The sequence below is a fragment of the Rhinoraja longicauda genome, chromosome 26 (genome assembly GCF_053455715.1).
Source record: "Rhinoraja longicauda isolate Sanriku21f chromosome 26, sRhiLon1.1, whole genome shotgun sequence".
In the NCBI taxonomy this organism is placed as follows: domain Eukaryota; kingdom Metazoa; phylum Chordata; class Chondrichthyes; order Rajiformes; family Arhynchobatidae; genus Rhinoraja; species Rhinoraja longicauda.
Window position 1 is genome coordinate 17,789,785 of NC_135978.1, and position 13,911 is coordinate 17,803,695.

General features: G+C 41.6%; 1 protein-coding gene across 9 annotated transcripts in view; it reads right to left on the reverse strand.

The window, feature by feature from the left end:
- The window catches only part of srrm3 (serine/arginine repetitive matrix 3), a 183,664-nt gene that overhangs the window by 23,648 nt on the left and 146,105 nt on the right, over nucleotides 1-13,911 (reverse strand). The window lies entirely within an intron of this gene.

Genomic DNA, 13,911 nt, shown 5'->3' on the forward strand with positions numbered 1-13,911 from the left:
ATTCAGGGTGCTACATTTGTTAGTATAGCGACTGAAAATAAGAGAAATAAAAGAAAATGGCTTAAAAGGCATCATTCATGGATCAATGCTACAAACGACACACAGATATGCATCTTAACAACTCTAAAGAACATGAAGGTTAATAAAACACAAATTCAGAGCAGGGGCTTATGGGAGGATTAATAAATGAAACAGAAGAACCAGAAAATTTAAAAAAAAATCAACCTATAAAATAGAAATCAAATAGATTTAACTTCAAGCTGGGGTGCTTTAAAAGACTCCTCTGCAGATGTGTTGCGTGCCAAAGCAAATAAATACCTACCTTTTAACCACTGGTAGGAGTGCAATAATAAAAGAAAACAATATTCTCCACATTGGAGTGCAGAATGGGAAAGAGACAGACTCTTTAGTAACATGCCTTTTCACTTGATGCTAACTGTTAGTTTTTCCTCTTTTTTTAAAATGGTCAAACATTGCAGCCATGATATTTCATTCGCAAAATGCGCAATAAAAGAAAACTTTTGTTAAACATAAAAGCCCATCTGCATGCATTGCAATAACATTACAAGACAACTGGCTGAGGACAACAGAAAGTGCACATGGATCATATGCACATTGGAAAGCTCACAGGTGACAAAAAGCACACAGAGAGGGAAAGGAAGCTGTCAATGAGAGAATGGGTGGGTGACACAACCAGAACACCTTATGGATAATTTCTAATAGGGAAAGTTAACTCTTTGAGAACTATTTCGCAAATCCAGTTGCCAACCTGATCAGCATTTAGAAAACTATACGATTTCCCAGGCTCGGAAATTGTCAACAGAGGCATGTGCCATATTTAGGGTAGGTTCTTGGATACTCAGGACCAAAATTGTGCTGTAATTGTAAACAAAATATGCAGACCGACAATGAAAGGCAAGACTGAATGTAAAGATGCGGACTCCATGTGCATTCCCTTCTCCTACGCCTGGATGGTGATCTGACAGTCAGCTGTTCGCTATTATAGAAACTGCTTGTCATTTGGTCAATAGGAATAATGCCAGGGAAGATTTACAAAAAGCATGTGATCGCTCCTTCAAATGCCCACCTCGGCAATGGGAGTGAAAACACAGCTCATTGTGCTTCACTTGCTCCTCTTAATGAACGTTTTAAATGATTATTCTCCATCATATCGAATGAATGTGAAAAATTATATTATACAAGAGTTGACTAAGCCCAGTGGCTGGGACTCGTCACTGATGACAACTGAACAGATACTAATATCTAAGAATGATGCAATTTTCACCTTCTGATAAATTGGATAAATATTCTTAGTATATAGGTGTTGCTGGCAAGGCAGGCAGTTATTGGTTTCTTTGCAATAATGTTGACCAACTGTTGCCCATTCTTTGTAGTGATCTGGTACAAGTGGATTTTTACTAGGCCACATCAGAATGCATCTTAGAGTCAATTAGACAGGGGATAGCAGTCTGGCATTGCTCTGAACAATTTGGTGTGTTTTATATTTCTTTCCATTAAGGAACATTACTGAACTTATGCATAGTTTCTATTTTTACTGATACTTAGCTGTATTAGGATGCATATTAATCGTGAATAATCTCACCAAGGTGGTGATACCTTTCCTGGTTAGTGCAAGTACAACAAACACAAAGAAAGTAATTCTCTGTAAACTTGAAATTGGTGAGGCCTTTGTCACCCTGCTTTTAGTTTAATGCATGATAGCCCTCAAAAATGTTATTTTAGCATTTTAATCAAGTTATATGTTAAATGACCGTTATTACTTAATGTAGCTATCCCCAATAATTTAATGAACTATGACTAAGGTGTAAGTGATTTAGGTATTTGGTATAATTTGAAAACTGATTTGCTGGACAATTATAATGCAGTTTATGCAACAGGTCAGTGGAAGTGAAAAGATGTTCAGGCAGTCATGTCTATAGTTAATGAAAGCAGAACTGGTTAATTAAAACTCATTGATCAAGGATAAATAATGCATCCAGTGTCATGTCCACTTCATTTTGCTGGTATGGATTTGAAATTAATACTACACTGAATTTAAACCTGAAGGTGATATTATAAATCTTATATGTGGCATTATTTATTATAATTTTCTCAAACGACATCCCCAGTTAATGCTAATATTCCAACTCCCTCTAGGAATCCCTTTAATTTGTCTTCTCCAAATCAATGAACATTATTAACCTTTATCCAAATTCGCAGATCAGTGAATTTGTTGTACATGAAATCAATTTCAGGTAATTTTTATTTGATTTCCTCTTAAAACAAGTGATTTGAAACAGTATTTCATGTGCTGACCAGTACAGAGAACGTGTTAAAAAAAAATCATTGTTTTAACATGCACTTTAATTAACAAAACCTCTCTATTCTGCCCAGGTGCCATGCAATAAAACAAAAGCAATGATGTACATTCATTTCTAAAGAGAAGCAATAACAGTTGCGCTTTTTATTTTAAATGGAGATCGTAGCAACTTTCTGTACAGAGTTTAGTTTTGTATGAATAATAGTGTTAAATTGAAATTGAAAGAAACTAAAACTGCACTGACCCAAAGGTAGTGATACAATAGAGACGCGGGAGACTACAGATGCTAGAAACTGGAGCAAAAACGACTGGGGGAACTCAGTGTGTCAAGCAGCATCTGTGGAGGCAAGATGATGGTTGATTTTATGGGTCGAGACCCTGCATTAGGACTGAGAGTACAGAGGGCACCTAGCCAATATGAAAAGGTGAGAGGAATGCAACGGGGGCTGGTAGGTGATAAATGGAGCTAGTGAAGTAGTGGTTGATGGGCAGATGGAAGTGGAAGATGTAGTTTAGAGATAGAGGTTGGTGGGTGATAGGTGGAAACAGTTAAAGAAAAAAAGATTATGTGCAGTGGGGGCCAGAGTATTCTTTTTGTTTGGGGCAGGAGTGGGGGGTAGAGCATAGGCTGGAAAGTGATGAATGGAATATGGGTGAGATGGTGGGCTGATTGTACCAGATGAGGAAGGGAATAGCAAAGGTAGATTAAGGGGGAAGAGACCAAGGTGGATAGAAGTGTGGGTGATGGTCAGATTGAACCAGGTAGCGGAGGGTAACCAATCTAGGTAACAGGGCAGAGGGGTGTTAGAAGAGATGAACAAAGGGAAATAGAAACTAAGAGGACTGGAAGCAGTGGGAAAGGAACACTGCAAGTAAGAATAGCCTAAAATTAGAAAATTGAATGTTGATACCACTGAGTTGTTGGCTACCCAAGTGGAATAGGAGGAGTTGTTTGCATTTAGTCTCACTGACAGTGGAGAAGGCCAAGGACAGACACGCAGGGCAGGAATGGGAAGGTGAGTTAAATGACATATAACTCGAAGATCAAGATAGCTGCTCTTCCACAAAACAGTTGCCTAGTCAACGCTTGGTCTCACCGATGCAGAGGAGGCTACATTGAGAGCACTATATGCGATAGACAAAGTTGGTGAAGGTGCATGTCATTATCTGTCTCACTTGGAAGGTCTGTTTATGTCCCTGGACTTTGAGGAAGGAGGAAGTAAAGGGCCAACCTTTTACCTCCAACAAGTCTTGGACCATACAGGAAGGAGGACTGGGCTGTGCTTGGTTAACAACTAAATTGGCAAAATGAATTCTACATTCATCAGAAATGTTAAATATCTTAGTGAGCATTGTAAAGTGGAATGCATACTTCAAGATTGTCAGGTCTTAAGTTTATTGTGAGGGAGGGGGGTAGTCAGTTTTGTCCAGAGAATTAAACCCGTGGGATGGTATTATACGTTCCAGTTTGCTTTCTCATATACCAGTGTCACATGGGGTTAATTGCCACGACCACCCTAGTGACAATAGATGCAGATTGCTCCTGGGGATTGTAATGGTGACAAAGAATGTTTTTATTTCATGCTTTGCAAAATCTACCAAACCTTTAACACCCAAAGAATGTCTTCATTGTACCACCCAAGTTAAAGCCAGCTTTGTATCAGCAAAGCGAAACCAGTCCTGAAAGGGCTGAGCCACTTGGATTTAAAACACATCACTCACAATAATCAATAACCGTTGGCTTACCTGTGATGCTTAAAAGGAATAAAATGGATAGATACATTTCAGACAAAATATTTCATGGAAAAGGAGCAGTACTGATTACAATTTGTTTGCTTCCCGTACAGATTCCCAATTTTATCCTTTCTCTTTTGTAGATTTTGACCGCCAACTATTCCTGTTGATCAAGTGGATTTGCTTCCATCTTTTTAAGGCCCTGATTTATGATCAGTCTGCTTTGGAACCAGGTATATTTCGGAATAGGACATCCCAAAAATTCCAGCGGGAAAACAAAAACCAGGTGATTTTGGAACAAAAGTCAGATACCATACCTTGTATGTAGAGCCATTAATAGTGAAATGTTGCGGCACCTTTTGTTATCTCTGAAGCAAAGCTCAAATGGGAGCCCGAAATCCACATAAAGCATTCAAATTCCATGCTAACACATCCTTAAACCACAAGAACTGTAATGAGTATGAGTGGAAACTGATTTCTTGTACCCATGGACGATTATGCCATAGTTGTTACCAATTCCATGAGGAAATATGTGGGGGAGTGTGTTCCCACCAAGTGTTCCCCAAACAGATGCCTTGAATGAACCAGGAAATTCATCATCTACTGAGGACCTGACATCAGGCATTCAAATCTGGCATCGCAGGTTCATATCAGAAAGGTAAAGAGACATTTTTGCTTTGAACTGGATGATTAGGCAGACATTTGGTAGCCCATCACTTCCTGCAAGGGCAAGCTGAATAGTAGCTCAAATGGTAGCAAGGCATCACTTCCAAATGAGCTCAATGCGTACTACACTTGCTGTGATAGATGCACGAGAACATCGATGCACGTTCTTAGGCCACCAGAGCCCTTGACAGCAGTGTAATCTCAGTCACCAAGGCCAACAATAGAAGATTCTTCATGAGTATGAACCCTGGCAAAGCAACCGGCCCTGATGGTAATCCTGGTTACGTTCATAAAGCCTCCTTGGGCCAACTAGCTGGAGTGTTTGTGGATATCATCAACCCCTCATTGCTAAGTTTTGAGGTTCACATCTGCTTTAAAAGGACATCAATAAAACCGGTGCCCAAGAAGAGTAAGGTGACATGCCTCAATGACTACTGTCCGGTGGCACAAATGTCCATAGTGATGAAGTGCTTTGAGAGATTGGTTATGACATATCTTAACTCCTACCTTACGAATGACGTGGAGCCATTACAATTCATCCACTACCACAATAGATCAATAGGGAATGCTGTCTCACTGGCTTGCCACTCTATCACTGGACTACTTGGACAATAAGAGCACTTACTCTGTATGTTGTTCGTCAACTTGGATGTTGTTCGTCAACTACAGCTCGGCATTCAACACCATCATCTCATCCAAACATTATCACAGTCAGAAAACTGGGTCTCTGCTTATCCCTATATAATTGGATCCTTGACATCCTCACTGGCAGACCACCATCAGTATGAATTGGCACCAGCACCTCTTTCTCCATTACAATCAGCATAGAAACCCCTCGAGCCTGTGTGCTCAGTCCCCTGCTCTACTCTCTCTATATCCACGACTGTGTGACCAGACACAGCTCCAATGGCATCTTCAAATTCACCAACAATGCCACCATTGGTGGACAATTAATGGGTAATGATGAATCAGAGTATAGAAGTAGGATTGAAAACTTGATTGAATGGTACCAGAACAATAATTTTGCTCACAACATCAACAAGACTAAAGAGCTAATTGTTGACTTCAGTGGGGAAAACCAAGGATCCGTGAACTGGTCTTTATCGATGGGACGGCAGTGGAGAGAGTCAAATGCTTCAAGTTCCTGTGCATGCATATGTCTGAATATCTTTCCTGGGCCCAGCACATCGATGCAATCACAAAGAAAAGCTCATCAATGCCTCTACTTTCTTAGATGATTGTGCAAATTCAGTATGTGAATGTATTCTCCACTGAGCTTCTACAGATGTACTGCAGAGAGCATAGAGACTGGTTGCATCATGTCCTGGTTCAGTAAATTGATCACCCAGGAATGAAGGAGGTTAAAAGAGTGGTGCCAAGTCCATCACAGATACTGACCTCCCAAGAATAGAAACTTGCTGCATCAAAAAGATAGCCCATATCATCAAAGATCTACACCACCTTAGCCACATGCTCATTTCACTCCTACCATGTGGATGAAGGTACAGGAGCCTGAAAATCATGACCACCAGATTCAAGAGTACCTTCTTCCCAACAGTGTGGCACGGTGGCGCAGCGGTAGAGTTGCTGCCTTACAGCGAAATCAGCGCCCGGAGACCTGGGTTCGACCCCGACTACAGGTGCAGTCTGTACGAAGTTTGTACATCCTCCCCGTGACCTGCGTGGGTTTTCACCGAAATCTTCGGTTTCCTCCCACACTCCAATGACGTACAGGTATGTAGGTTAATTGGCTCGGTAAATGTAAAAACAAATACCCCTAGTGTGTGTAGGATAGTGTTAATCCTATTCGCTGGTCGGCGCGGACCCGGTGGGCTGAAGGGCCTGTTTCCGCGCTGTATCTCTAAACCAAACTAAACTAAACAACCATCAGGCTACTCGACACTAACCTCAGCAACTATGAACCTTCATGGACTCTCTTTGTTTGTTCTAAGGACTGCAGTTTCTATTTTGCCTAGTATTATGGCTATTAATTAATTAATTAAATAAACATATGATATATTATCTGTGTGTATTATGTTTAGGGGCCTGTTAAGCTGCTGCATGCAAGAATTTCACTGTTACTTTGTCCGTACAAATGACAATTGAATACCCTTGACTCTAGTCTTGACTAACTCATTTACATGACTAAGTCACGCAAAAGTTTGTTACTGGTAGAGTATGGTACGTTGTGATAATTTTTCACATGGCCACTTTCCAGCTATGTGGAATTACACTGCCCTCATTTGAAATGGCTTTGCTGACCACTTAGATGAGTACAGAGACAGATGATAGGCACAGACCCTTCCTTCAAGTCACAATCAATACTGAACAGTGCACCATGATTGCTGTACTGAGAGGCATCAGCAATGACTAGAAGGGGAAGTTCATTCAATTAGTTGCATGGAAACCTGGCAGCCACAGTGTTGTTTAGTTACTCTCACACTTTAGGGCTGTAAGCCCCGGATTTACAAAAAGGGTCGCCGATCAGATTATATAATCAATTATATTTTCTAGCATCAATGCTTTCCTACTTCACCATGAGTTAATTAGGGGGCATCTTTTCATTTAGTTTCTGCAGTATGAGTGGTGTTTAGATCTTGAAGAATGTCAGAAGACCAGCAGGTAGCATGAACTGAGCTTCGTGGGGGGTTTACATGGCCGTGGGGTTCTTACCTGTTATCAGAGATGTATATTAAATCTTGTTTCAAAAATCATATAACTGTCACTGGACTATCATTGGGACAAGTTTCCTGTGAAAACTTAGAGGTATTCCAATGCAGATGAATAGAGCTTAACGGGGATTCAAGAGGACAACTTTGCCTGTGCACACAGCAGCATAAAATCAGTGGATATAATTTAAGTACTGTGGTAATGAACTGAAGGAAAAAAATAAACAATAGGACAGACAAAAATGTGCTGGAGTAACTCAGCGGTTCGGACAACACCACTGTCGGGGCAGAAGACGTTTCCAGTCCGAGTGGCGGACCTGTTGGCAAGGATACACGACAGGGGAGACCGAAGTCTGGAAGAGCCGTAGTGGTCGGTGACTCCATAGTCCGAGGGACGGATAGAAGATTCTGTGGCAGCAGGAGGGACTTGAGGATGGTCTGTTGCCTCCCTGGTGCCAGGGTTCAACACATCACAGACCGGCTTCAGAAAATCCTAGCGAGGGAAGGCGATCAACCTGAAGTCGTTGTGCACGTGGGCACGAATGACGTCGGGCGGAAGAGGAAGGAGGTGCTACAGCGGGAGTTTAGAGAGTTGGGAAAAACGCTGAGAAGTAGGACGTCGAAGGTAGTTATCTCTGGACTGCTACCGGTACCTCGTGCTGGTGAGGCCAGGAACAGAGAGATAGAGGGTATGAATTTATGGCTGAGGGACTGGTGCAGAGAGCAGGGATTTAGATTTCTGGACCACTGGGATCTCTTCTGGGCTAGGGGTGACTTGTACAAAAGGGACGGGTTGCATCTTAACAGCAGGGGGACAAACATTCTGGCAGGCAGGTTTGCTAGTGTGACACCTGTGGCTTTAAACTAAGTAGTGGGGGGGAGGGGTTAACAAATTGTGAATATGAAGATGAGGTAAAAGGGAATACAGGAGATATTGCAAAAGACTCTCGGAAGAATGGGAACAGAAGTTCTAGAGCGGAAAAGAAATTAAGGGCAGGGCCAATTGTGAACGATGTGAGAGGGGAGGTAAATACAGAAGTTAAAGTGTTGTACTTAAATGCGCGTAGTATAAAAAATAAAGTGGATGAGCTTGAGGCTCAGTTAGTCATGGGCAAGTATGATGTTGTAGGGATCACTGAGACATGGCTACAAGAGGACCAGGGCTGGGAACTGAATATTCAGGGGTACACAACGTATAGAAAAGACAGACAGGTGGGCAGAGGGGGTGGGGTTGCTCTGATGGTAAGGAATGATATTCATTCCCTTGCAAGGGGTGACATAGAATCAGGAGATGTTGAATCAGTATGGATAGAAATGAGAAATTGTAAGGGTAAAAAGACCCTAATGGGAGTTATCTATAGGCCCCCAAACAGTAGCCTCGACTTAGGGTGCAAGTTAAATCAGGAGATAAAATTGGCGTGTCAAAAATGTAATGCTACGGTGGTTATGGGAGATTTCAACATGCAGGTAGACTGGGAAAATCAGGTTGGAAATGGACCCCAGGAAAGAGAGTTTGTAGAGTGCCTTCGAGATGGATTCTTAGAACAGCTTGTACTGGAGCCTACCAGGGAGAAGGCAATTCTGGATTTAGTGTTGTGTAATGATCCTGATCTGATAAGGGGACTAGAGGTAAAAGAGCCATTAGGAGGCAGTGATCACAACATGATAAGTTTTACTCTGCAAATGGAAAGGCAGAAGGGAAAATCGGAAGTGTCGGTATTGCAGTATAGCAAAGGGGATTACAGAGGCATGAGGCGGGAGCTGGCCAAAATTGATTGGAAGGAGGCCCTAGCAGGGAAGACGGTAGAACAGCAATGGCAGGTATTCCTGGGAATAATGCAGAGGTTGCAGGATCAATTTATTCCAAAGAGGTGGAAAGACTCTAAGGGGAGTAAGAGACACCTGTGGCTGACAAGGGAAGTCAGGGACAGCATAAAAATTAAGGAGAGGAAGTATAACATAGCAAAGAAGAGTGGGAAGACAGAGGATTGGGACTCTTTTAAAGAGCAACAAAAGTTAACTAAAAAGGCAATACGAGGAGAAAAGATGAGGTACGAGGGTAAACTAGCCAATAATATAAAGGAGGATAGCAAAAGTTTTTTTAGGTACGTGAAGAGGAAAAAAATAGTCAAGGCAAATGTGGGTCCCTTGAAGACAGAAGCAGGGGAATTTATTATGGGGAACAAAGAAATGGCAGACGAGTTAAACCGTTACTTTGGATCTGTCTTCACTGAGGAAGATACACACAATCTCCCAAATGTTCTAGGGGCTGGAGAACCTAGGGTGATGGAGGAACTGAAGGAAATCCACATTAGGCAGGAAATGGTTTTGGGTAGACTGATGGGACTGAAGGCTGATAAATCCCCAGGGCCTGATGGTCTGCATCCCAGAGTACTTAAGGAGGTGGCTCTAGAAATAGTGGAAGCATTGGAGATCATTTTTCAATGTTCTATAGATTCAGGATCAGTTCCTGTGGATTGGAGAATAGCAAATGTTATCCCACTTTTTAAGAAAGGAGGGAGAGAGAAAACGGGTAATTATAGACCAGTTAGTCTGACATCAGTGGTGGGGAAAATGCTGGAGTCAATTATAAAAGACGAAATTGCTGAGCATTTGGATAGCAGTAACGGGGTCCCACATAGGAGATTAGTGGGCAAAATTAGGGCACATGGTATTGGGGGTAGGGTACTGACATGGATAGAAAATTGGTTAACAGACAGAAAGCAAAGAGTGGGGATAAATGGGTCCCTTTCGGAATGGCAGGCAGTGACCAGTGGGGTACCGCAAGGTTCGGTGCTGGGACCCCAGCTATTTACGATATACATTAATGACTTAGACGAAGGGATTAAAAGTACCATTAGCAAATTTGCAGATGATACTAAGTTGGGGGGTAGTGTGAATTGTGAGGAAGATGCAATAAGGCTGCAGGGTGACCTCGACAGGTTGTGTGAGTGGGCGGATACATGGCAGATGCAGTTTAATGTAGATAAGTGTGAGGTTATTCACTTTGGAAGTAAGAATAGAAAGGCAGATTATTATCTGAATGGTGTCAAGTTAGGAGGAGGGGGGGTTCAACGAGATCTGGGTGTCCTAGTGCATCAGTCAATGAAAGGAAGCATGCAGGTTCAGCAGGCAGTGAAGAAAGCCAATGGAATGTTGGCCTTCGTAACAAGAGGAGTTGAGTATAGGAGCAAAGAGGTCCTTCTACAGTTGTACCGGGCCCTGGTGAGACCGCACCTGGAGTACTGTGTGCAGTTTTGGTCTCCAAATTTGAGGAAGGATATTCTTGCTATGGAGGGCGTGCAGCGTAGGTTCACTAGATTAATTCCCGGAATGGCGGGACTGTCGTATGTGGAAAGGCTGGAGCGATTGGGCTTGTATACACTGGAATTTAGAAGGATGAGGGGGGATCTTATTGAAACATATAAGATAATTAGGGGATTGGACACATTAGAGGCAGATAACATGTTCCCAATGTTGGGGGAGTCCAGAACAAGGGGCCACAGTTTGAGAATAAGGGGTAGGCCATTTAGAACGGAGATGAGGAAGAACTTTTTCAGTCAGAGGGTGGTGAAGGTGTGGAATTCTCTGCCTCAGAAGGCAGTGGAGGCCAGTTCGTTGGATGCTTTCAAGAGAGAGCTGGATAGAGCTCTTAAGGATAGCGGAGTGAGGGGGTATGGGGAGAAGGCAGGAACGGGGTACTGATTGATAGTGATCAGCCATGATCGCATTGAATGGCGGTGCTGGCTCGAAGGGCTGAATGGCCTACTCCTGCACCTATTGTCTATTGTCTATTGTCAGAACATGGAAAGGTGAAGTTTCGAATCGAGAACTTTCTTCAGTCTGAAGAAGAGTCTCGACCCGAAACATCACCCATTCCTTCTCTCCAGAGATGCTGCCTGGCCCGCTGAATTACTCCAGCATTTTGTATCCACCTTCGATTTAAACCAGCATCTGCAGTTCTTTCCTACGCATCGAGTCAAAGGACGTTAGTTAAAAGAATTTATAAAATAAATGAACAAAAATAGCATTGAATTGCACTTTTCACCTGTGTTTTCTGGACTTGCTAAAACATAGTAGATCAATCTGTAAACTAATTCTATCTTTACCATCACCGATCAAGGGACATGGGTGCTTTGCTGCTACCCATCATGAAAAAGGGCAATTTAAAAATGCAAACAAAATATACCAAACTGAATTTCAAGGCTTCTAATTAGGCTAAACTGAAGTAGGAAGGGACATGTATCTTCTATACACTGTAAATGGATCGATTGTAATCATGTATTGTTTTTCTGTTGACTGGTTAGCATGCAACAAAAGCTTTTCACTGTACCTCAGTACACGTAACAATAACCTAAACTGAACAATCGGCAAAGGAGAAGACGTTGAAACACAAGAGGAAGTTAGCATCCATGGTCCGGAAATTTCCCAAGGTGAAATCAACTTTACAAGTAACAAAGGAGGAGAATTAATCTTTAGTGATCCAGTCTAATCATGTACAATACTAACTGCTGCCTGCTGGACTCGCATTCACAAAACCAAACCTGCAACTCGCAGTCAATGTTCTGCTTTACATCGAGCGCTAGCGACCAAACTCAATTGTCTTTTCATCTTCCACGAGACAAATGATAAAGGACTCCTGCACAATCCTTGTTCAGCTGATTTTTCACAGAGAGCCAGCAGAATATTTGTTATCAACAGTAAAAGACTGGGCTTCAAGTCGATGGTATCAATAATTTTAAGAGGGATGCAGGCATTCAACTGGAGAACTAACTGAGGAACATGGCTATTGCATGGTTGCATGGTGTGTTTTGTTTATGAATTCAGCTTCTGAGGTAGATGACGATGTTGTTTAATGTTCCCAGGGTGCGATACACCAGTGTCAGTTGTGTGTGTATTGCAGTTGTTTCTATTAATGATAGTTCGCTGTATTTTTTGCTAATAGTTTCTGGCCAGTGGAGAAAAATTGTAAATGCCCTATGGCATCCATTAATTAGATGTTGCAAATAGAAGTGAATTTACCACTAGCCTTGGTCCCAGGCCTATGATAATGCCAGTTCTGTGGACATGGTTCGCTTGAACCACTTGCTATGGATGTGGAGATATGCTTCACCCACAATGGATTGCAAATCGAAGATTCTAATATTATGAGGCACAGGATATTGGAAGCAATGTCCTGGAATGTTCTGGTATGCTGGAAGATCAGCTTCTATAAATATCACAATTTTGGTTGTTCGTGTGCGTAGTGGCATAACTATATCTTCACTAATTCAATAATTGCTGGACAGCAGTTATCTCTCAGATTGAAGATTAAATACAGGAAAGCAATCGAGCTACAAGAATAAAATGAATAGAGCTTCTGGGTGAAGAGAGCTCGGGCTGGTGAACATGGTGCAGCAAGTCTGAAAAGCATGTGCAGTAGTGGCACCTGGAGAGACACACGGATGGCACCTTGAATAAGTAAATATCATCTCATGTTTTGCCAAATAAAGTGGTATCTGTTGTATACCCAGTATGAAAATTCAGACAGCTGCTATTTGGAATGCTGCAACTGGAAATTGGTGCAGCGTATTACTTCATCATTTGTTTCTACCAGCTGCGTCGTATATTCAAAATGGTGGCAGCATGAGGAAAAACAATAAAAAATAATCATATCTCCCTAAAAGTTTTACCCAAGGACGCTTGCTTCCTTTAATCGCTAACATGTGGCTTCAGATTGTTTCTCTTGTATTTTGTTTCAAGATACAGGGAAAATGGAACACATCAATGGAATACATGTTAGTTTGGGTAATCCCTCTAATCAGAAAAAAACCCTCTGGATATGTATGCTGGGGACAGATCATATTTCCAGACTGTTGAGCCTCTCAAAACAGCATACTTGAATCTATGGCAAGCACATTGCAATTCATTACAATGGGGATGGGTTGCAAAATCAAATTAAGAATTCATGAAACTTAAATTTGAATTGTCATAACATCCTGCATTGGAACAAAGGTCTAAAAGTCCTATCCCAATGTTTAACCTATATGGGGCTTTTCCCTTTGAAATATTTGACTTTGTTTTCTTAATTTTACTTTTGCATGTGTTTCCATCCATTTTTCAAACAGGTATTCTGATCAAGAAAACTTAATGCAGATGCTTCTTTGTCCTCATGTTCTCTTGCCATTGTTAACTGTTTTATACATTTGTCATGCGAGCCTCCTGTCAGCAGAAACAATTTCTCCTTTACCAAACCATTCATAATCTTGACTGCACCTCTTTATTCACTTTTCGCCAAACTTTCCTGCTCAAAAGGGAATATCAGTTTAACTCTTATTTCTTTTGAACAACTGAGGTCTCCCATCGCTACTTGACTAAAAATATTATTAATACCATAATGCAATCAAATTTTGTGAAAGGCTAGTCGGTTCTGACTCTGTTCTCCCTACTTTTCCTTACCAATTTGATATAAATTTTCACTAAAGCCTTCAACGAAATGATCACTAGTTCAATGGACAAATCTCTGGATACAATTTATTTATG